The 24,004-nt window shown below is 47.4% G+C and overlaps 1 protein-coding gene across 26 annotated transcripts in view; it reads right to left on the bottom strand.

Moving 5' to 3' along the window:
- Positions 1 to 24,004, bottom strand: part of MYT1L (myelin transcription factor 1 like) — a 405,663-nt gene that overhangs the window by 345,061 nt on the left and 36,598 nt on the right. For all 26 annotated transcript variants that reach the window (XM_067008255.1, XM_067008270.1, XM_067008258.1 and 23 more), the window contains exon 2: positions 18,564 to 18,657. The gene's annotated coding sequence lies outside the window, so the exon portion shown is untranslated. The remainder of the gene's footprint in view (positions 1 to 18,563; positions 18,658 to 24,004) is intronic.

The raw sequence follows: 24,004 nt of genomic DNA, 5'->3' as shown, positions 1-24,004 counted from the left end.
TTTTGTTTCATTCATAGATTATGCTATAGGCAGAGGTCTTTTTATTTTCAGTGAATTGGAAAGGATTTTGATGTCCTACTTCTATTGAGGGCACAAATACATACATCACAGGTAATAAATAATCTATCTCTTCATTTGAGAATAGCATAAAGTAAACAAATAAAATTTTTTTTCAAAAGGCAGGATGAAAAGCACAAATGAATTTTTAAAATATAAAACAATTGAAACTAATAACTTCTAAACGAGAAGCACCATTGCCCTTGGAGATGGTAGATACATTCATTTATCCTTGAACAAACACATGTAACTACTGTTTTTGGCTAATTAAGTGATGGTTCCCATGAAAGGTCCCTCTTTTAATATTTAAGAAAATAGTATGTTTATATGCACCTTGAAAATGGAAGAGCAGGAAAATCTTACTGGCTTGAGGCTCAGCCTAGAGAGCACATCACCTCCTAGTTCCAAGACGCACACGGTCCTTGACTCAGCTCACCGGAAAGAGGGGCCAACACACACATGCAAACTGACCCCAGAAGGTATTTCAGGATGACGGGAATCCTCCCAATGGAAAATGGATAAACGCTAAACTGTAGTGCAGATGAACTTCTGGTGGGAAGTATATTTCTAAAGAAGCTCTTTGCACACAGATATTGAGCAGCTCCCTGGATTAGTACAGCTCAGCCAGTAGCAGGATTTGCAGCAGAATCTCTTTACATGCAGCCCCTGAGAGCTGGAAGAAGCTCACAGCCCAGGACCCTGGTAGGTGCACAGAAGAGATCCCTCCACCCTTTCATTTGATACCGACTCTGATTTAGTCTTTTGTTCCAGAGTTCTCGAATGTTCCAGACTTTTAGGAAGCTACATCTCAGGGAACAATATCTGCACGTGCTCTCTATTTGTCAGGCAAACGTCATTTGTACCCTGTGTAATTTAATCCTTGCAACAATTTTATGACATGAGTCTTATATCCTTGTTTCTTACTTGAAAACACTGCGACTCAGGAGGTTAGCTCGGCTGACCAAGGGCCTCTGGCTGGCAGAGGCAGCGGGGCCACAATTTGAACCCAGACCCAAGTGATCCAGAAGCCCAGGATCATCACGGCACAGCCTCTGGATTTAACCCCTGGACTTCTAGCACCGTGCGCTTGTTCTGTGTTTCTGGAGTTTGGACTCATCCCAACCTGACTGGTAAAGGCCATGCTCTCCCTTCAGGTAACTTGGTGTGGAGACACAGGATATGTGCCGCCCATGGCCCCCCTGCTCCCCCGCCAAGCCCAGAGCCCTGAATGCCCAGAGTCTGATGCCTTTGTCTTTATTCATATCTATACAGCGCCCTGGGACAGCAATAGAGATATCATGCCTGATTCCTCCCACTCCACCTTTCCCCCAAACACCCCGTGATCCTTGAATGAACAAGAATCATGCTTTGTTGTTACTTTACAGAGAAATGAAAGTTGGACAGTCAGGGCACAGCCCAGCGCTCATAGAACCTAATAATATCAGTCAGGCAAGGAAACAACCATGGATTACTACTGCTGTGGCTGATCTTGATGGACTCAATTCCAGACTCCTTACGACACTGACCTGAGACCATAGAGAGGATGGAAATCATTTCCTTGAATGGGTTGGTCATACTTGCACTGAGGGCCATCCCTCCAGGAGCCCTGCAAGAGTGGGGTGCACGGCTGACATGGCGAAACCCAGCCTTGAATGTCAGTGAAAGGTCAGAGCTTAAAGTGGGTTCAGGTGTTAGTAAATCATGAAAAGTCTGGAGAAACTCAGTGCTCTGTGATGAAGGTGTGGACACTACACACAACAAACCCAGCGGACCCAAATCAATCTGGCAAACTTTTTAAAGGGCATTTCTGATGTGTGAGAAACCAGGCCGAGTGCTAAAGGGGACACAAAGATCAGGAAAAAAAAAAAAAGATAATAAGTAAAATCATGAAATTTGTAGCAATCAGACTTGGGTTCAAATTTCTGCTTTATCACTTAATGACTATAAAATCTTGGGCAACTAGAACTCAGCTTCTTTCTTTGAAAATGAGAATAATGACATCTACCTTTTAAAGTTGTCATTAGAGTTAAGTGGGATTATGTAAGTGAGACACTTAGTGCATTGTCTGATACAAAGAAACTTCGATGTATGGGAGCTTTTCTTATTTTAGTAAAATAGAGTCCTTGGGGCTCAAAGAGACATAGTATTCAAAGCAGAATAGACTAAGAGTATACAGTAGGCACAGAGTATGATCTTTGGGGACTCAGGTAAGCTAACGTCTTTGAGTCCAGGTGGGGGTTCTAGGTGATTTTAGATTGCACAAATTTAGCATCTGAAGAAGTTCATCCTTTAAGAGCATGTGTTCTGCAGTTCTATGACCATCAACAAATTATTTAACTTTTTAGTGATGATTTCTTATCTGTGAAATGTTGAGAGTAGGTGGTCCACACCTCACAGGGTATGGTAAGCTCTAAATTTAATGACTTAAACATGAAGAGCAATTCATGGTACATAGAAAGCCACCAATGCATTTAGCTTTTGACGGTGATGATGAAAAGGAATGGAAAACATTGAGGGTATGGGATCGTAGACCTTATTAAGGCATCAGTGAAGGAAGTGAAAGGTCAAAGGACGTGAGATCTTCAGCTCATGCACAGGGCGTGGTTCATGAAGTGATCCTGGGCGGGCTTGGATGGTGGGTCTGACTCACTTGCTTGTTATAAACATGGGGCCCAGCAGCAGGCGTGGGTGTTGGGGATGTGCTGGAGTTTGGTGAGAGCTTCACCTGTGGCACCAATAGCTCAGCCTCACCCTCAACAACCTCATTATGTCTCAGGAATTATTTTAAGAGCCTGACAAGCAGCATCTCATTTAATCTTCCAGGCAGCTCTACAAGGCAGGTACTCGTATTATGCCCAGTTGACAGGTTAATAAAATGATTCTCAGGGAAGTTACAAAGCTCAACAAAGCTTATAGAGTTGATACGTGCAGAGCAAGACTTGAAACTCGGATCTATCTGATTCAATGTCTCTGCTTTTCCTAAAATATGACACAGCTCCCCATGGGAATAATCCATCCCAGGTACAATAGGAAGCCAACGGAACCTCCATGGGGAGCCCTGGGTGGTTTCACGTGGTAAAACCTCGATATTTATGCTAACTGCACAATAAGGAGGAGCGAGCTCAGGACCCTAAGGGGTTTTGGGGGGTCACATCTGGAAGACCCAACGGTGCTGCAGTAAAGGCACTGGCAGAGTAAAGTGGGTGAGAGGCAGGGACGTAGAACTGCGGTCTGTAGGCGGCATGTTCCCGTGACTCAGCTGATAATGAAGTTGAGGACAGTGCAGGAAAGGGACTGCGTGGGGAGCACAGCTGGGGAGAAGGAAGTGGTCTGGGAGGAGTGCTGTTGGACAGGTGAAGGAGCGTGACCCAGGTGGGGTGGGTGGCTAGGAACCAGGAGAAGTCACAAATCAAAGGTGTGCGTTGATGCTGGAAGAGCAGTGGCCCCCAGGTGCAGCTGATGTGGAAGATAATGTTGGAAAGAAAATGTTTGAGGAGGGAAGCCACACCCACGGTGATAATACTCTTAGCTGCTACTCACTTGCCTCATCTGGCCCTCACCAAAGGCACTTGTGCTTTGCGACGTTAGCTATCTTCACATCATTTATTATTCCCATCATTTTAAATGGGGAAGCTGACACTCAGAGAGGTCAGGGAATTCCCAAGGCCTCCACACAGGGAGAGAGCAGGCTGGGTTTGAACCCACATGAATGACCCAAAGCACCAGCTCTACATTCTGTTTTAGAAACAAAACTGGAAGCAGTATAAGAAGTGAATGTAGCACTACACCAACCTGTGACAAACAAGGGGAGTAAAGGGAACCAAGGATAGAACCTCCCCCGATGGAGGAAACAGGGCTTTATAAGTGACTGTGCCTTTAGGAAAGGGTACAAGGCAAGCCTATGTAGCCCTATGCTCTGCACCTGACCAGCCAGAGGAGCTTCCAACAGGAAGATTCCAATGCAGTCCAACAGGTGTGAACTCAACCATAGAAGACACGGGATGGAAAGACTTTGGGTGTGGTTGGGATATGCTGAGCTCAAGGCATCCATGGGGCATCCAAGCGCTAATATCCTGCCAAGGGCTAAATTTGGGTGTCCTTATTCCAGAAGCTTGGGCAGGGATCTGAAATTCAACTGCGAAGATGAGAGTTATGATCATGGAATGGACACCACCATCAAAGCAGGTATGAGAAAATGACATGGGAAGAGAACCAAGAACAGAGACTTCAGAATAGCATCCTGAGCTCCTATCTCATTCAATTCCCTTTGCGTTTACGAGTCCAATGTTTGCTCTGAATGCCTGATTGAAACTTTGTTTAAGATTCAGTCTTCTGATTAATATTAATTAAAGGTGAGATTTGGGGGCATAGCAGAGAGGAACTCCAAAATGCTAGAAATAGGTCTTTGAAATATGGTGTAGAGTTTAAAATTAGGTCATTTTCCAATTTCCCCAAAGCCCGTGTACATTTGATTCATGTATATGCCTACTTTGGATGGAAATATTTTATTTTCTGAACTGAAAATGATCAATTTCTCTGTCATTGTTAACTAGGAGTGAAAGGTAGTGATGAACGCATGGAAAAAAAAAATCCACCTCCCAAACACAGAAAGTTAATTTCTGTACATTCTGCATAAAGACCACCGAGCTTGGGTGGAGCAACTATTTTGCCCATTTGCCCATAAAGGTGATCAGTTACCCATGTGGAGGAGGTAGCAGAAAAGAGGAGGAGCAGCAGGAAATAATAGGGTGGGAGGGCTTCCCTGGTGGCGCAGCGGTTGAGAGTCCGCCTGCCGATGCAGGGGACGCGGGTTCGTGCCCCGGTCCGGGAGGATCCCACGTGCCGCGGAGCGGCTGGGCCCGTGAGCCGTGGCCGCCGGGCCTGTGCGTCTGGAGCCTGTGCTCTGCAACGGGCGAGGCCACGGCGGTGAGAGGCCTGCATACCGCAAAAAAAAAATTGGGTGGGAAACGCTTCTGATTGAGACACAAAATATCATTTCCAGGCCCAATTCTTCACACTTAGAACAAGCCCTAGCCTATGAAAATTATTCATGAATTTTTTAACTTGAAAAATAGCCAGAGGTATAATAAAAATCACTATTTAACACTAACACTAAACCCTTAAAAAAATTTGGAAAACATGATGGTGAGTAATAAATTGACAAATGGGAACCAGTGGTGATCGAGTGCCACTGGGAAAGCGTAACAGAAAAATCCCCCAGAGGAATCCTCTTTGTCATGAATTTCCAATGTGTAACCATCTTCCCCTGGTGTGTGTTTAAGCTTTGAGGACACCCTGCAGTTATTGACCGTGGGCTAAGGCTTCCCTTCACAGCATTTTAACATCACCCCTGCCTCGAAATCAGCCATTATACGTTTAGGGAATTCACACTTATTTAATTATTAGCCTAAGTAAAATATCATTATGAAGCTAAATCTGTAGGGAAGCGGGTGGAGGGAAACAAAGAATCCGTTCACAAGGCAACTGGAAAGGACACTTTATCTCCTCTTAGTTCACATAGGACAGTGATGTTACTGCACAGGGAGCTTAAACACTAGGAAAGTGGTGTGAAGATTCTTGCTTGTGTAGTCTGTCATCAGTAAGGACTGAGGGTCTAGGGCTTAGTGACCAGTCATGGCTCTGCCGTGGCCAGTAACGTGATCTCATCAAAGGAGTATCACTCAGTCCTTCCCAAACTATCTGTAGGTGAAGGATAAGATTTTTTAAAACTCCACTCCAATTATTTTGTAAAATACAATAAGAAAGAATTTCTGGGTCATATGGTAGTTCTATTTTTAGGGGTTTTTTTTTTTTTTTTTTTGCCGTACGCGGGCCTCTCACTGTCGCGGCCTCTCCCTTTGCGGGGCACAGGCTCCGGACGCGCAGGCTCAGCAGCCGTGGCTCACGGGCCCAGCCGCTCCGCGGCATGTGGGATCCTCCCAGACTGGGGCACGAACCCGTGTCCCCTGCATTGGCAGGCAGACTCTTGACCACTGCGCCATCAGGGAAGCCCTATTTTTAGTTTTTTAAGGAACCTCAATACTGTTTTCCATCCCACTACTGGGCATATACCCTGAGAAAACCATAATTCAGTGTCATATACCACAATGTTCATTGCAGCTCTATTTACAATAGCCAAGACATGGAGGCAACCTAAGTGTCCATCGACAGACAAATGGATAAAGAAGATGTGGCACGTACATACGATGGGATATTACTCAGCCATAAAAAGAAATGAAATTGAGTTACTTGTAGTGAGGTGGATGGACCTAGAGTCTGTCATACAGAGTGAAGTAAGTCAGAAAGAGAAAAACAAATACTGTATGCGAACACATGTATATGGAATAAAAAAAATGATTCTGACAAACCTAGGGGCAGGACAGGAATAAGGACGCAGACATAGAGAAAGGACTTGCAGACACGGGGAGGGGGAAGGGTAAGCTGGGACGAAGTGATAGAGTGGCGTGAACATATGTACACCACCAAATGTAAACTAGCTAGCTAGTGGGAAGCAGCCGCATGGCACAGGGAGATCAGCTCAGTGCTTTGTCACCACCTAGAGGAGTGGGATAGGGAGGGTGAGAGGGAGACACAAGAGGGAGGAAATATGGGGACATATGTATATGTACAGCTGATTCACTTTGTTATACGGCAGAAACTAACACACCATTGTAAAGCAATTATACTCCCATAAAGATGTTAAAAAAAAAAAAAAGAATTTCTGGAAAAATGACCATGCACTTGAACACGACATCAGTGCCAGTGGCCATGAGTGTATCTAAACTGGTGTTGTCACTTTCTGTGTGTGTGGCCCTGCCCCAGGCGGAGAGGAAGATTAAATGAGATCATGATGCGAGTGCTTTATATCCAGGCAGGTGTTAGGTCATTGCTATTACCGGTTGGTCTTTCTTTATCTCCCTCTTATTTCTCATTTGGATCATCTCTAGCTGCTCCTGCCTGCGGGCTGCCTAACGATCCCGGCAAGTCTCTCCGTTCCACGCCAAGCGCTGTCCTGCCTCAGCTCAGCAGCCCCAGGAACCCCTAGAGGACATTCGTCGTGGTAATTCCTCACAGCTTGGCCTGGCCTTCAAAGCTCTCCAACAGGTGGCCCTCCTTCACCGGGCTCTCCCCCTGCATTCCTGCACTCCAGCCCTCTGCACAGCCCTGTGGCTTCCGGCCACCTCCACCCTCTGGTCCCGCAGCACCTTCCTCCCGGACGCCCCTTCTCCACTTGCAGGAACCCCGTCCTCTTCGGTCCTCTCGGCAGGAACCATCTCCTGCTACCCCGAGTCACACAGTCCTTCAACAGCTCCTGCCGAGGCACTCACGGCTTTCAATGGCATTAGAAATCATACGCGTTTACCTGTTAGAAATCTGTGTGTGCTGACAGCGGCCGGCTTGAGCTTCTTACAGTGGCTTCATCGCATTTCTTCAGCTATGAGCGTGATGACACCTTCTATTTCACATACAATGATTTGTTCCCTTCCAAAAGACGTTTTCGAGTCCTACCGTGTGGCAGACTTAGGGACGGGATAAATATGAAGGGACGACCTGTCATTTAATCGTAGATTTGTTACATTTGGCGTTAGCCCAAAAGGCGACAAACTAGCAGAGAAACAATTACAAGTTGATCCCTAACTGGCGCGCATCGTATGCAGGCATTCTTTTTTTTTTTTTTTTTTTTTTTTTTTTTTTTTGCGGTACGCGGGCCTCTCACTGTCGCGGCCTCTCCCGTTGCGGAGCACAGGCTCCAGACGCGCAGGCTCAGCGGCCACGGCTCACGGGCCCAGCCGCTCCGCGGCACGTGGGATCCTCCCGGACCGGGGCACGAACCCGCGTCCCCTGCATCGGCAGGCGGACTCCCAACCACTGCGCCACCAGGGAAGCCCCAGGCATTCTTTAAGGAGGGTGACAGAGGGACCTTACAGACAACGTGCGGTCACACAAGCACAGTTAATCAAGAAGATAGACAATGGCCTCTGGATGGACCGAAGCCCCAGCCTGAGTTCGGCCGCGACTCCGGGCCAGGCGCCCACCGGGCCAGCTCGAGGGCTGCAGAGAAAGCACTGAGCGTGTGGGACACCCCAGCGTCCTGCCGGTAAAGACCCTCCTCCTCTTAGCATTAGCTGAAGAACCCCATTGCAGGGTTCTGGCCTTCTTGGTCATTTCGTTGAATTCATTATGTCATAGACGCGGATTCCCAACCAGTGGCAAGGCTCTTGCTGCCCTCTTCCTGCTCCCCGGGGGGGGTGCGGCCACCCCGGGGGCTGGTGGGAAAGCATCACTTAGGGACCCCGTGCCTGCGTGTGTGTGTGTGTTTGTGTGTGTGTGTGTTTGTGTGTGTGCGTGTGTGTGTGTGTGTGTGTGTGTTTGTGTGTGTGTGTGTGTGTGTAAGGATTCCCGCCATCCAGGCACTGGAGGGTTCTGACCCAGAGCAGCGGATGAACAGGTGACCTTTTTCCGTGTGTTTTGTTTCCACAGTCTTGATCAGGTCACAAGTGAACACAGTACCTAGAGTGTGGATTTCTAAATTAGAACTTTGAGAGACACTTAAAAGTGTAAAACGTCCGCCACCCACACGGACTGAGAAGGCCCACCTGAGGTCTCCGCCTGGGACACTCTTGATCTGCGTGTCCCAGTCAATGAAGACGGCCTCTTGCATTCATAAAACAAGGCTGGCCCATGTGGGAAACGGCCTGAGAACTCGAGGACTGGAAAAGCTCCCCAGCCCACCTGCGCTTCAGGTCACGGCCGGTCTTCGGAGGCGGGAGTGTCTCCTTTTGCTCTGGAGGGAACCAGCAGGGCCCACGCGGCCACGCCGCCCGCCTGAGCTGCGGCCCTTGTGTGGAGCTGAGCCTGTTCGGGGGCTGTGACCAAACACCACAGGCTGAGGGCTTTTCTCTCAGCTCTGGAGGCGGGAATTCTGCAATCGACGGGGCAGAGATTGGGGGGAGCCCCTTCCCGCCAACCTGCTGTGTCCTCACGTGGCCTCTCCTCTCGTGTGGGCAGGGGGTCTGGGGTCTCCTCCTCTTCTTTAAGGACACAGACCCTATTGGATCAGGCCCCACCCTTATGACCTCATTTAACCTTGAGTACCTTTGAAAGGCCTCAGTCTCCACGTACTCTCTTTGGGGCTTAGGGTTTCAGTCTATTCATTTGGGGCCACACAGCTCGGTCCGCAGCAGTAGTGCTTTTCTAACTGGGTGGGTGCACGGTAGGTGTCTGTAAAGGGAGATATCAAAATGCAGAGACATTCTGAGGGCGGAAACAAGGGTCTCTTTGTAATTAATGTCTCCCTCCTTACAAATCTGCAGTGTGCACTCTGCAGCCTGCAGGGTTCCCGCCCCGCTCCTGGCTCTCGGCAGAGGAGTCCACTGGGACGGCGCGCTCGTGTCCCCCGAAGCCAAGCGCCGCCAGGCCGCCCTCACCCCGCCCTCCAGTGCCACCAACCCCGCACAGCCCTGTCCCCCGACCCGACCCTCTGGACTCAGCGCGCTCAGCGGCGCGAGCCCCTCCTCAGCCCCTTCCTGCGGGGCCTGGAGCCTGCTTTGCTCTAAGAGGGGCCCGCCTGCCCTGCGGGGCGGGTGTTTCACTCTCCCCTGCTGCCCGCAGGCCCCCGCGTCTCCACCGGCGGATGATAAAGCGCAGCCGGTTTGGACCCCACGTGCTCGGGCTCTGCCACCTCCCAGCTCCTTTGTGGCCACTCTTTCTCCCGCGTGAACGTTTCCTCACGCCCTGCGTCCGGGCCTCTCCCCTGACGTTCTTCTCCTCCCCCCATCCTCACACTTTAAACCTCCTTCACACCAACAGCTGCATCCGTGCCACGGTCTGTTTCTGGCACCCCATTCCCCAGCCATCACCCTGCATCTTCCTCCTCTCCCCAGAACTCAAGCCCCCCTCCCTGGGCCACCAGGCTACCGGCCTTCCTGTCCCTGGCCGTCCCCCCTCGCTCCCTCCTTGCTGGGCTGTGTCTCCCGTGTTCTCTCTCCTCCGTGCTCTCCTTCCCTCCGTCCACAATGGCGCCCGGGGCCCTGGAGAACCAGCACCCAGGCTGCCCTCCTCCTGTCACCCCGAGGGAACCCGCGGCTGGGCTCCTCTCTGCGGCCTCCAGTCCTGCCTGGGCGCTGGCTTCCTCTCTTCTCCGAGGCTCAAGGAAATGGCTCACAGGCCCCCCTGTTCCTCCAGCATCACCGCATCTCCTGTCTCTGCTTCACCCTCACGGGCCGTCAGTTCCCTTCTTCAAAAATCCACAACGGAAACAACCTCACTGGAGCCAGTCTCCCCGAGGCCGCCTTCAGAAGGCGCTGCCGGTGCTCTCCGCTCCCACTCCCTCAGCCCTCCTCTTCCCACAGCAGGCGGCTTGGTCCCCACAGCTACCCTGTGGCCAAGGCTGGCCAGGGCCCGGACACGACCCACCCCGAGGGGGGGTTCTCGGCACCCTGCCTCCCACCCACCTGCGGCTTCGGCACCAGTCCGGACTCGCCTCCCCCTCTCCCCGCGCGGCCCCGTCACTGCACGCCTCACGACCCCCAGCCCCGGCGCGTCTCGGAGCTCAGTCTTCGGGCCCCTCACCTCCTCTGTGAGCTCCCTCCCCGGCCTTCCCCATGGCCTGCACCTCCGAGACTCCAAGGTGCAAGCTCCGGCACCGGGGCCCCCGCCCTGTGCATCCACCTGGTGCTTGGGCTCCCTGTCGGATACAGGACGGGCTTCTCCACTAGCCTGGCCAGAACTGGGCTCTTGATCTCCTTCAAGCCCAGTCCTCCCGCATCCTCCAGCCCAGCGAGTGCCCCTCCGCGTGCCAGGCGCGACCTTGGAGCCCCCTTGATGCTCCTCTTCTTCACACTCCACCCCGTCTCATCCGCTAGCCCCGTTGGCTCTTTTTTTTTTTTTTTTTTTGTGGTATGCGGGCCTCTCACCGCTGCGGCCTCTCCCGTTGCGGAGCACAGGCTCCGGACGCGCAGGCTCAGCGGCCACGGCTCACGGGCCCAGCTGCTCCGCGGCACGTGGGATCTTCCCGGACCGGGGCACGAACCCGCGTCCCCCGCATCGGCAGGCGGACTCTCAACCGCTGCGCTACCAGGGAAGCCCCCCGTTGGCTCTTCATTCCCAGTGTTTCCAACCAGGTACCCCTGCCCCCTTCCCTCCACATCCACCATCCTTCTCTACCTGCAGCCCCAGTGAGCCTCTTAAAATGCCCATCCAACTGGATCGCCTCTCCACCCAGAACTTTCTAGTGGTTTCCCGTCACTCTCACAATAGCAGCTAGAGCTTCTCCCACTTGTTACATACGTGTCCCTAACGGTCTGCGCCCCACCCTGCTATCGCTCCAACCTCCTCCCTACCGCCCCCCTCCACGTTCATTCTGCTTAAGCCCCGGCGGCCCATTGCCTGTGTCTTGAACATACCAGTAGCCTTGGTCCTGCCCCAGGGCCTTTGCACAGCCCCTCTCCCTGCTGGGCTGCTCCCTGTCCTATTGCTTTCTAAACTCTGCCTAGAGGCTCCTCTCAGCTATAGACCCTTCTAAACGGCCATATGCAGAGGAGCACCTTACTTCCTCCTGTGCCAGCTCTGCGTTTCCCTCGGTCCTGCCCCTTTTCTAGCATAATGTATTTTATCTGTTTGCTTGTGGCCAAACACACACATACTGAGATGTTCTTTCCCTAAAGGCAAGGATTTTTTTTAATTTGCTACTGTATCCTTGGAGTTAATGCAATCATTAGTGTTTTGCACAAAAAAAAGAGAATAATATAAAATTGATGATGTTCAGTCATTGAGGAAAAAGTCAAGTATTAAATGAGAGGAAAAAGTCAGTAAGAAGAGAGATTTCACACAAGGGTTAAAGAACATGTAAAGACGACTACCAATAAATACAACGTTTGGAAACAACAGAGAAAACACGGAAAGTTGCATCACAGAGGCCTTTCCAGTCCCATCACATTCCTGCAAAACGTGGGGCTGCATTATTTTGTAAGGTTTTTAAGGAGTCTGCCCAGAAAGACTACGTTTTTCATCTGGAAAGGTTTCCAGCTGCCCAGGAAAGAACGCGTGCTGAAGCCACCGGGGGGAAGGCAGGGGCTCAGGGCTCGCGGCACACACGCCGGCCTGGACCCGCCGCTGCAGCCGTGAGCAGCTCCGCGCCATCCGCCCTGGTTCGCCGCACGTCCACGAGACTCCAGAGGAGGCGGCGGGGATAGAAGAAGGAAGACGCCGGAGAAGACATGCCTGTGACTCTCCGGGCGCGTCCGGAGGTGGGGGGCTACGGAGCAGGGTGGCCGTGCGCCACCCCCGAGAACATTGCCGTGGGCGAACACCCGCACTGGCGGTCGTTTGCGGATTGTAAACCTATTACCTCTTTCATTAGATTCAAATATGACATAAAGATCTCTTGGGACGCGAACCAAGTAGCCGTGAAAGGCGTGTAGAGCACGGAGCCTCTCTGCGCACACGTCATATGTCTGTGAAAGGAAAACGGAAGGAGGAAGGAAGGCAGGAAGGGAAACTCACGCGCTCGAAGCAAGGACTCAGATGTCAGAGTTGGATTACAATGTAAATTTAATTTTCTTCCAGAAGAATTTAGGCGAATGGGGAAAAGGGACAATCTTTGTCACCCTTACAACGTGAAAACTCTTAGCTGCTATTGTCAGTAATCCCACACTGTGAGTCTTTATGTTCTAGGAGGTTTGGGCTTGATGATTTTCTAAAGTAATCCCTTAAACAAAGGTGAGTGGTTTGGGAAAGAAGGTCTAGTGTGATCAAAGTGTGTTTTTTAAATAAACAGTAAATATTAACGCTGGATACCAGACTGCAGTACAGGACATCTTTAGTGGTAGCACTGCACATGTATTCTTAAAAGTCTCCTTACAAACAGAGTCTCGCAAAACCTGCAACACACACCATGGGGAGGCAGGAAGAAAAGATCAATGCGCCTTTACGAGCGATGCCCACAGAGTGAGTCGGTGGGGGCAGCCTCAAGCTGGGGTCCTTCCATCAGACCTCCTAACGCCCACTGGAGGGCTGTGACCCTGCCCTGTGCTACGAGGTGGCCGGGACGAGGAAGCCCGGTCGTTATGCAAGGTCATGAGACAAGGTCAATATTGTCCCAGGAATGTGAGAAAAGGCTGCGAGAGGACAGAGTGGGGGACAGTCGGGGGCACTGGGGTGGCGTCTCCAGGAGTGGACGTGGAGTGAGGTCTGAGGATGCCTGGGGCCCCCCAGGGAGACCCGTTGGGAAAGGGCACTTGAAGAGGGTGTAAAGATGCATGTGTGTGTGTGTGCGTGTGCGCGTGTGTGTTACACAGCAGGGATGTGCAGGTGAGCTATTGTTTGGGGAACATCAAGTAGACGAGAACACCGAGAGCCCTACTGTACAGGAATCCCAGTGAAGTTCCTTTCTCTCAGCTGCAGCTCTGCCCTGGGAGCTCCCGCTGGCCACGGGGCGCTGCGTCCTGTCTGCGTGAGGCTCTGAGCGCCCGTCCCCCTCCCAGGGGTGCTGGTTCAGGTGCAGCTGTGTTGGTGGAAGACAGCCAGGCCCACGGCGGGGAGTGGCTTCCTCGAGGACAGGCTCGAGGCTGCGGCTGGACTCCTGGCCAGTGCCCTCCCAGCGCTGCGCTGGCGTCATCACGGAAACAGAGATGCTCCTCTTTCAGGTCTCCACCTCGCCGGGCGGCCCGGCAGCCTTTCCTCTCATTTCAACGGGACTCGAACGATCTCCACTCACACACTCATCGTCCTTCTCTGTTGCCCACAAGAGCAAAATCCCACACGAGTCAGCGAGGGACGGTGCTCTGACTCTCACCCCAGCCAGCCTCCCACATGGAATCAGCATACTCTCCGCACCTCAGGTTGCGTTCCTCCTGTTTCCTAGAGAAGGAGCGTTCTGGCCGCCCTCCTCTGCCTGGGAAGACCCTCCAGAACTTTCCTGAAGGATGCTTCTCGCCGTCCTTCCTGCCGATGTGCCCTCTCCACCCGGCGACTTACGTGCCCCCGCCCGCCGCGGGGGTCCTGGGGGTGCCCACCGTGTGCTCGCTTGTGGGCTGTGGGCACCCCACCCGGGAGGTGCTCAGGGGCTCACACACCGGGACACGCAGCTTCGGGCTTCCTTCCAAGAGCACGAGCACTTGTATTCCCGCAGGGATGTGTCTGTAATTGCGGTTCGGGAGGCTCGGCCCCTGGGCCGCCCAGCACAGGGCGCTGAAGCGGGGCACCTGCTTGCACCCCCAGCGGCGCCTTCACACGCGGCCCTCGGGGCTGGACCCCCGACCTGCTCATCCCAGTGGCCCAGGCACCGGCCGATCCAGTGCCACGTCGCTTGTGAGCACACGGATCAGGCAGGTTTCTTGAATTCTGCAAACGTGCCAGCGAATTTAAGAAGTCCTTTTGCAACTGCACAAGGAAGTGACTTCACAAATCCGAGGATGAAAGATTGGAGGACAAAAGGGAGTCGCGGAGACACCGATCCTCTTTACACTGTGTGGTGATGTCCACTCCCACAGGTCACCCCGACGGCAGCCTGTCCCACATGCCCCTAATGCTGGGGTCTCCTTCTGCGCTGAGAGTGGGAGCTAGTGACCCACAGGAGAGGGTCTGAGAGGGCGGATTTCAACCTTTATTCATTTTCGACAGACAGCTGATTGAATCTCATCCTCTCTACAGAGGTACCCAGAGAATGCTATTTACATTTCACGTTTCCCCTTCTCTCTCTTCTTCGTGACTGTTTCTTTCCTCCGTGTCAGCAGCCAAAGCCTGTTTGACCCCCACCGTCCGGAAGCCCTCCCAGCTCTGCGCCCATCAGGACGAGCATCCCTCCCCTAGAGCCGGCCTGGCTCCCGCCTGTGGCACCAAGCGCTCACTGCCGCTGTTCCCCTGCCAAACCCCGGCTCACTTCCCCGGAGGCTCGGTCCTCACTCATCTCTCCATGCCTCCCCACCTGGCCCAGTGATCATACAAAGCAGTGGCTCAGAGATCAACCTTGTGGAAACCGCTTCTGTCATCTTTCACCAACTGAAATGATGACCCGTTGCCCTGGGTCGTACGGGTGATCCCAAGGTGGGGGGAAAGGGAAAAGCAGACCACACACAGAGAAAGGACGGTGAGAATGGAGAGAATAATGAACCTCCAGGGTCCCACATCCATCCCGCCTCCAAAACCCCTACTGTGCTTATCAGCCAAAGTGGGTTCCTGAGAAGATACAACTGTCCAAATTCCCAGTACTGATTCCTTTCTTAGAACACCTATGGGTTAGGATTTAAAGGTTGTGTAAAAGAGCATTGTACGATTAATCATGCAATGGCAAAGCTGCTACCACTCAAGAGTTAGGTAAGGACAGAATAAAGTGGGCCTTCAACACTTGTGTTTATAGAAAAAATAGTTCTTTACAGTTCGCACCAGAAATAAAAAGCAATTAAATCTAATCTACTAATCTAAGCTCTCCTGCTTTGAAGGAAAAAAAAAATTATAATCTATTCCCAGCAAGTTTTAAAATGCATTTTTATATTATTTCTTGAAATACTTTGCAAAGTATATTCAATGTTACAAGTCACAGAAAAGTCACTAATTATTAAATCAATTCCACTTTTGATTTTAAAATGGAAACGGTAACTATCAATTCCAAGATGCTATTCAGATGCAAAACCAAGGGCTTCTTCCACAGAGCAATTACTCATGTAGGAAATTCCAAGTGGAAAATAAACACAAAACTTCCATCTCTGTAAGAGTTAATGATAGTGCCCACAGTGCCCACGTGGTGGGGCTCTGCTATAGACGAGGGTGGTTTACACGTAACACACACGCATAGCACGTTACCTATAAGGACTCATGCCATCTCCACAGCAACACTACGGAGGTCCACACTATTAATACCCACATTTTACAATTGACAAAAATGAGGCACAGAGAGAACATTTACCCCCGGTTTTCAAAGGTCGGAAGTTGGGTTTATTCCCTGCGAGTCTGGCGCTACAGGACAGCTCTTAACTTCCTGTTCATTGGAACATTTTAATATGGAAACTTTATACAAATGCAAAAGTAAACAGGAGAGTATAATAAACGCGTTTACCCATCAGGCAGTCATAAGAGTGTCATTTGGCCGATGACACTTCACCCATCCTGTCATGCGATAACCATTTCTACATTATTTGGGGACACTTAGGTTGTTTCCATGTCCTGGCTATTGTAAATAGAGCTGCAATGAACATGGTGCTACATGACTCTTTTTGAGTTATGGTTTTCTCAGGGTGTGTGTCCAGTAGTGGGATTGGTGGGTCGCAGGGTAGCTCTAGGGTGAGGCATTAAGGATAATCCCAGTTACTATATTGGAACGACCAACAATGAGATTATAGTTTAACGCAAATTTGTTATTTTCCTCTTCGTGCCAGGTATTTGCACTCGCCGTGAGTGTGGATTCTGTTACTAATGCGTGAGATCCTCCAGCAGAGCCCTGCCCATCCATCTATGAACCAGCGGTGTCTCCCTTACATCTTTACACACAGTGGGTACTTCGTATGACGCATCAATCAAAGAACAGGAGAATGAAAGTGTAGGATCTGGAACTGAGTTCTTGGGAATTCGGAATATATAGATAAATAAAAGTTTAGCCTTTTAAATCTCATAATGTGAGATTACTTTTTCTTAAAGTCAAGTTCATAAAAGTTGTCTATGGAATGGCATTCAAACACCGATGGTTAGCTATATTTAGAATCACAGAGGACACACGGTCATACAGCAGATGTGGAAAGGAGGATCATTTTGAAAGCACTGTGCTTTTCAAAAGCCTAAAAATGTACATATCCTTTGAGCTAGCTATTGTACTATGAATTTCTGCTAAAGAAATAATTAATGGTGTAAAAATTTTAGGTAAAATGTTGGCCATTAAAACTCTTTTTGCAAAGCAAAATTTTAAAAAGCCAACTGATAATATTGCAACAGACATATATTGCAACATAGGTGTGAAGTGGAATACTATTGATCAAGAAAAAATGATGTTATGAAAATATATTTATTGATATAGAAAGCTATGTGTGACACATCAAGTAAAAGAGGAGTAAAGAACAAAATGTATGGTATGATCCATCTTAATTTAAAATCACGTGCAAAGATAACAATGGCAAAGATTTTTAAACCAAAATATTAATTGTCGTTATCTCTGAATTCTGGTATTTTCAGTGTTTTAAATTTTTAATTGTATATATATATATATATATATATATATGCATTCTAATATTCTAATTTTTCTACAATGGGCATTACTAATTAGGCAAAGAAAACTCAAGTTGAAAAGCCTCTTTCTCCAGCAGTTCGGTATTAGTGAGAGTCACAAAAAAGTGAGGGAGAGTAAAGAGAAAATGTTTTGAAAAAATGTATAATTTCTGAACAACTAAAAACTGTCTGGTATATAGAGAGTATTGGTTCGTTTCTCACAGCCCTGATGGGGACTGAATCTGTCTAATTTGTGAGGGTCGCATGGCCCAACTCACCCACTCATGCTCAGAAGAGAAAGTAGAGGCCCGGAAAAGTCCTGTGTGTGCTTCAAGCTCACAGGACAGGGCAGAGTCACCCACATGCTCTGGTCAAGGTAAAGCTCCCCATTAATAGAGCTGAAAATAAATGAAATTACGTCTCAAGAGAGATTTCGAAAGGGATACAAATGACCTCCTAGGACGTGCCAGCCCAGGAAAATGAAACTGTGGGCTGAAACGCTGGTGGATTCTCTGAAATAGGTGTGACCTGGGCCAGTGGTCCACCTCCCTCAGCCCGAGGTCCTCATGGTACAAGGGAGTGATGATATTTCCTTTTCAAGGGTACAGCAAGGATTCAAAAAGATAAGTTGGAAGTTTACACCACGGCCCCAACACAAAGCAAGCACAGAACACATGCTAACCATTCTCGTTAACAATTTGCCTCTCTATGTATAAATCAATAGTAAAGAGGAATTTTACAAAAGAATAACATTTCACAAAAAGCCACCTTTGCCCCTCTAATTCTGAGTCTGTGTCACGCTCATCTGAAAGACAAAGTGGGTACCAGGACGATGGGTTATGGACGTAGGCTCACTCAGCACTCCCCACCAATTAGTTTGTAGAGTGGTTGTGAAGACCCTTTAAGAATCTGAGGAGAAGTAGCCTGTAATCTATAAGACACCACGTGAATAGCAGGGATGGAAAATGAAGAAATTAAAAACACTATGTAGATATATATAAATATGCTTTTTGGTTAATGTCCATTTGGTTTGATTTGATTTGTTTCTGAAATAGTTGGATTTGCACACAACGCTCTCATCAGTGTAAAGATATCAGAAAAAGTCATAGTTGATGTACCAGTTAGACATGTGCGTATTTAATCAACTAAACAAAAAAGTAAAACTGAAACATCTAAATGCCAAAAACAATACGAAATACTTTCTCAGGTGCCTAATTGGACACGAGGCATCTCTGCATCCCAAGTTCTAGTTGTTTGTGGGTAACCCTCTTTACAGTCCTAACAAAAGTACAACCCCAGTTGTGTCAACCTACCACAGTCTGTGACACTGCAGATGTCAACGTGGGTCAGACAAATGTCCGGGCGGCAGCTGCATGCACCTCGGCCTCGGCCTCCGCGTGAGCTTCTCTGTATATGAGAGAGGACAGGAGACGTGGTTAGTGACACCGAGACTGGATGGTTCCCCTATGCATAAGCTGTTTCCCTGGAATCAACGGGGGCTGTGCACACACGCATTTGCGCTCCAGTAGCCCTGGAACTATACAGCCCTACAGTATGTCCTCAAAGGGGTGGCACTTTTGAAATAGAAGTCTGTTCCTTAGTAAAAATTAAGGAACAAGGTCAGGTGTGTGAAATTTGAGTCAGTCCTGAGGTCTCTGGCCTCCCCACTAAGACCACCAACAAAGACAGATGAGTCAGAGATGAACTCAGATGCCAGGACACTGCCCGCCTGTGAGCTGGGAATCAGTCACCAGTAGAAGGTTCTGGGCTGCAGGGCAGGCACCCGAGATTTAAATACGGCAGCGCACGCAGGGCCAGGTGAGGATCTCACAATCAGATCGCTCACCCAAGGCCATATCAGGACCCATTCTACATGGAAATAATTTAAACCTTTAAAAATAATAAAAGTAAAGAAAGATGAGATGAGGAAGACAGGAAGTTTCTGGTATTTCCTATTTTCTAGGTTTACCTGGAAAATGGGGTGATTGAAGAAAAGGGAAAGAATTCCTGTGGAACATGAATTCAATTTTTTCTAACCACCAACCTTATTCATTCCAATTTTAGCAGTTCTGTGGGAGGAAACATGAAACATGAAATTCTACGCATTCAACTCTGCATGAATCTTTTAACTCTACCTGGAATGCCCTCCTTCTCTGGGTCCTCACACGCCTGCCCAGATCACACTTCCTATTTTATGTGAGGGTGGCGAGAAGACTAAGAATCTTCATATAAAGAACAGCACAGAAAACAGCTCCCACTACGGAATGTCCAACTCAGAAGCCAGATGTTGATTCAGCAACCCCAATCCTGGGCATGCATCCGGACAAAGCTCTACTTTGAAAAGACACACGCACCCCAATGTTCATAGCAGCTCTATTTACAATAGCCACGACATGGAGTCAACCTAAATGTCCAGCGACAGTTGAATGGATAAAGTAGATGTGGTGTGTGTATACATATATATGTATATCTCTCTCTCTATATATATATAGATATATAGATATACATATATATATAAAAATATTACTCAGCCATAAAAAAAGAACAAAATAATGTCATTTGCAGCAACATGGATGGACCTAGAGATTATCATATTAAGTGAAGAAACTCAGAGAGAGAAAGACAAATATCACATGATATCACTGGAATCTAAAAAAATGATGCAAATAAACTTATCTACAAAACAGAAGCAGACTCACAGACATAGAGAACAGATTTGTGGTCGCCAAGGGGGAGGTGGGTGGGGGAGGGATGGACTGGGAGTCTGGCATTAGCAGATGCAAACTATTATCTGTAGCATGGATAAACAACAAGGTCCTACCGTACAGCACAGAGAACTGTATTCAATATCTTGTGATAAACCATAATAGAAACAGAATGTATATATGTGTATAACTGAATCACTTTGCTGCACAGCAGAAATTAACACAATGTTGTAAATCAACTGTACTTCAATAAAATAACTGACAAACAAGAATGCAGATGCTATATTCGATGCTAGGGGGCCACTATCTCATCCGCTCCTCAAAGGTAGGAAATATTGTTCTCTTCTTATGTCTGCTCAAGATGCTAAAGAAACTCACTGAGACACACAGCTAGGACTCCAGACCGACTCTGACACTGGACTTCTTTCTACATCTTCAGGCTGCCCTACAGTCTCACACCCTCTGATACATCTATCCTGAGTTCTTCATTCTTTTAAGAGAAAACTTTTAGCAATTGTGAACATGCTTTGGCTCACAAGCAGAAACATTCTCTTTTGCAGATAGAATAGATGACCCTTCTAAGATAATATCATCGTTATTAAAATGCGGAGACCATTTTAGATCATTCAAAATCAAATGAAATATATGCATACTTTTAAAGGAAGTAATGCAGATATCAAGTTTCTGATGATTTCTTATAAATGGGAAAAATAAAACAAAGAACCCATTAGAAGATACTTATGAGAATTTCAGGCCTTGGGATCTTACTTTGTAACTAAAAATGACAGTAAATCTAGTTTCTACTTGGGTTAGAGTATGCTTGCCTATTGTGAGTCAGAAGGAAGTGCTCTAATGATTTTAAGTAGCACTAAATGGTTTCCTGCACTTGGGCAAGGCCATCTTGGAAAAAGTGACACCAACACAGCAAGCTGAAGTGCACACCCGTGCACACTTATTTCATCTAAAGTTGCCCTTGCTTTGATTTGGTTTTAGTCAGTTATTTTTCTTCTTAAAAATTCAGTAAGTCTAAAGAAGTTTACACGATTTTAGGTTTATCAAAGCAGAATATTGGATTTTAAAATGTTGGAAAGAATTGAATAGAATCTAAGTTATTCAGTCCCTATGTTTTACACTTTTTGTTAAACCCCATGTATCCAGCATCCTGGCTCTAATACCCGACTTAACATTTATCCAAATGCTCAAAACTAAGTGATTTAAAGAACCATTAACTAGCATGGGCCAGTCCCAATCTTTTTTTTTTTAAAGTTTATCTAAAAAATATAAATAATCTAATTACTCTGGGTTGAAAAAATGACAGAATTTCAAAAGCACAAGGTGATCTTCTCATTTGTAAAATGAGGATAGTGGATTTGATCATTTTTAAGATTCCTTCTCACCTCTGCAGCTAAGCTGTAGTCATCAGTAAGTTAGGGAACTTGGTCTTTAAATTTATACCAATATGCTAGTTAATAATTATTTCATAGTCTTTAAACACATAAGATCATAGTTATTTCTGCATCGATAGCATCACTTTTAAACAGAAGAGTAGCAATAAGCTTTCTATGGAAATAATAATAGCAACGCAACTAAAACTTTAATAAACTGGCCAACTCTACAATTTCACCCTTGGAACGTAACACACTGGATAGTAAGTAGAGTGATATAGGGACCTGAGGCATGCCTTCGAGAACTCTCTGCTGGACACACGGCTCATGCTAGAGTATTTACTTGTCCCTCTCTGCAGCCTTCCCCAGACAGATGTCATTTTTAAAGGATTTATCATGAGATATACCTATTTGACTCATTTTCTGATGTGCTATCGTTCATTTCTGGAGAAAGAGAAGTTATATTCATAATAACCTAAAAATAGAGCCCTGCTACGTGCTAGGTAATGAGCACGCATTGTTTCACTTAATCCTCACTGCAAGGTAGGTGCATCCTAACACCGCTTGCACAGAAGACAAAAACAAATGAGGCATAGAGATGCTAACCAATTGGACCAACGTCACTAATTTGTGAACAGTAGCCCAGTTTGAACCCCAGCCTAAGTCCTCAGCATATGCTCATGACACCACCCTAAGTCCTCAGTGCAATTAGAGGTCACTTTAAAAAAAAATAAAATCATCATTGCCTAGACAGAACCAAAATCCTGGGGAGAATGTAATAAAGGGTTTCTCATTACCCAGATCACCTACGGCTTTGCTGTCCAATATGGCAGACGCTAGCCGTGTGGGCTCCTGGGAGCTAAACGTGGTCCCTTTAAGCTGAGATGAACCATAAATGTAAATACACACCAGATTTCATGATGGTACAAAAAGAGACCATAAAATATCTCATTAATAAATGTATGGTGACTACCTATTGATATGATATTATGGGTTAGATAAATATAGTATCAAAATTAATTCCATCTGTTTATTTTTATTGCATTTAATATTTGCAGGAAAACGTGATATTACATATGTAATTTTGTGCCTCAGATTATATTCCTACTGGACAGGGCTGATCTGAAGTCTCAGACTCATTTCACAATGAGCTGCCTTTTGGATTTTTATCAGAATAAAGCCAAATACAAATGTTCAGAGTGAAGGCATTCTTGTTTGAGGTCGACATAACACATTCAAGTCCATCTCAGGAATGTTAGGTGTGTATGCTTCTTAAATTCATAGCACTTAACTCAAAGTTGGTTAATAACCAAAGGTATTTTCTCTAAGATAACTACACTTTCAAGAACTTTCTACATTGTGCTATAAGCTATGGGCTCATTCTCTTGCTTTTCTGCAGGCTTCTGTGGCTCTTGATGAGAGAGGTAGGCCTTGTCCTCCGAGGGCACCCATAGTGATGGGAACAATTGTCTGGCCCCTTGTCTGGCAGACAGAATCCTCCTCTGGAGACAGAGTGGCACTGGACATTGTAAAGGGGACTGCTTGTTCCTCAGCCGAGGAAACCTCAACAGGTGCCATCACTGGCTAATGAGGACGGGTTCTATCTCATATTGGCAGATAGGTTGGAGCTTTTCTTCATAGTAGCCTAAAAGTTTGCTTCTTTATACACTTCTCTTTATTTATTCACATTGTTTTCAGGCTTATAGTATTTCCCACCACACTTCAAGTATGGTAGGAGTATAGTGGCTCATACTCTAAATTTTAAAAGATGCACTATTTGCTTATTATTATTTTTTCAGGCCAGACTAGTTTCATTTAGTGAGCTAATTTCCACATATGCCTTATAGCAAAATTGGGCTGTGAGAAGTAAATATAAAATATCTTCAAGTATATGAACATATAGCAACAACCTATAGCAACAATAATAAAATAATCCTAACAACAAGCTAACCACTGTGCTCACTTCAACAGACATCCTTTTGTAAGACTGGAATGAGAAGATCTCTTGTTTCTTTGCTTGATGCTCTGTTATGGAAATCTAACTCTCTGGTACTGCCAATGGAATTAAAAGCAGGCTAACTGGAACAGACCTGAAAATCCTCTCTAAACGGGGTGAGCACATGACTGGTATTTTAAAGCATTTGATATGTGAGAAATGATGTGACTTTCTTAGTATCATCTGAGGAGACAAAACAATGAGATTTAGATGTAGATCCAATTAATTGCCTACAGAGCCAGTAATCCCCAAACCCCAAGCTCACCTGTGTCACCGCTCACACACAGCCTCACTCTAAGCCCAGCACTGTCAGGGTCCCGGGAGGTGGATCCCAGGAGGTGGGGGAAAGGAGAAGGTAGAGTGTGTGCTGAAAGGAAATTTGCTCCCTGGGGAAGACCTTCTTGTTTCAGGCTTAGGACCCTGGTGGGGGTCAGGGTATCTATGTTCTGACACCAGCTTGGCAACCCACCATCACAACATCACACATCACAACATCATGACTCATGAGTGTCATGATGATGTCAGCCACACAATCACAAATTACAGTACACAGGCAAAAAGGCAGCAGAGAGGAAGCCAGGATTTCTAGGTGTAAGTCCTGGCTCCTCAGCTCACTCTGGAATCCCTTTATTTTTTTAAAAGATTTTTTTTTTTTTATGTGGACCCTT

The sequence above is a fragment of the Kogia breviceps genome, chromosome 11, assembly GCF_026419965.1.
Source record: "Kogia breviceps isolate mKogBre1 chromosome 11, mKogBre1 haplotype 1, whole genome shotgun sequence".
In the NCBI taxonomy this organism is placed as follows: domain Eukaryota; kingdom Metazoa; phylum Chordata; class Mammalia; order Artiodactyla; family Physeteridae; genus Kogia; species Kogia breviceps.
This window is presented reverse-complemented; position numbering and strand designations above follow the sequence as displayed.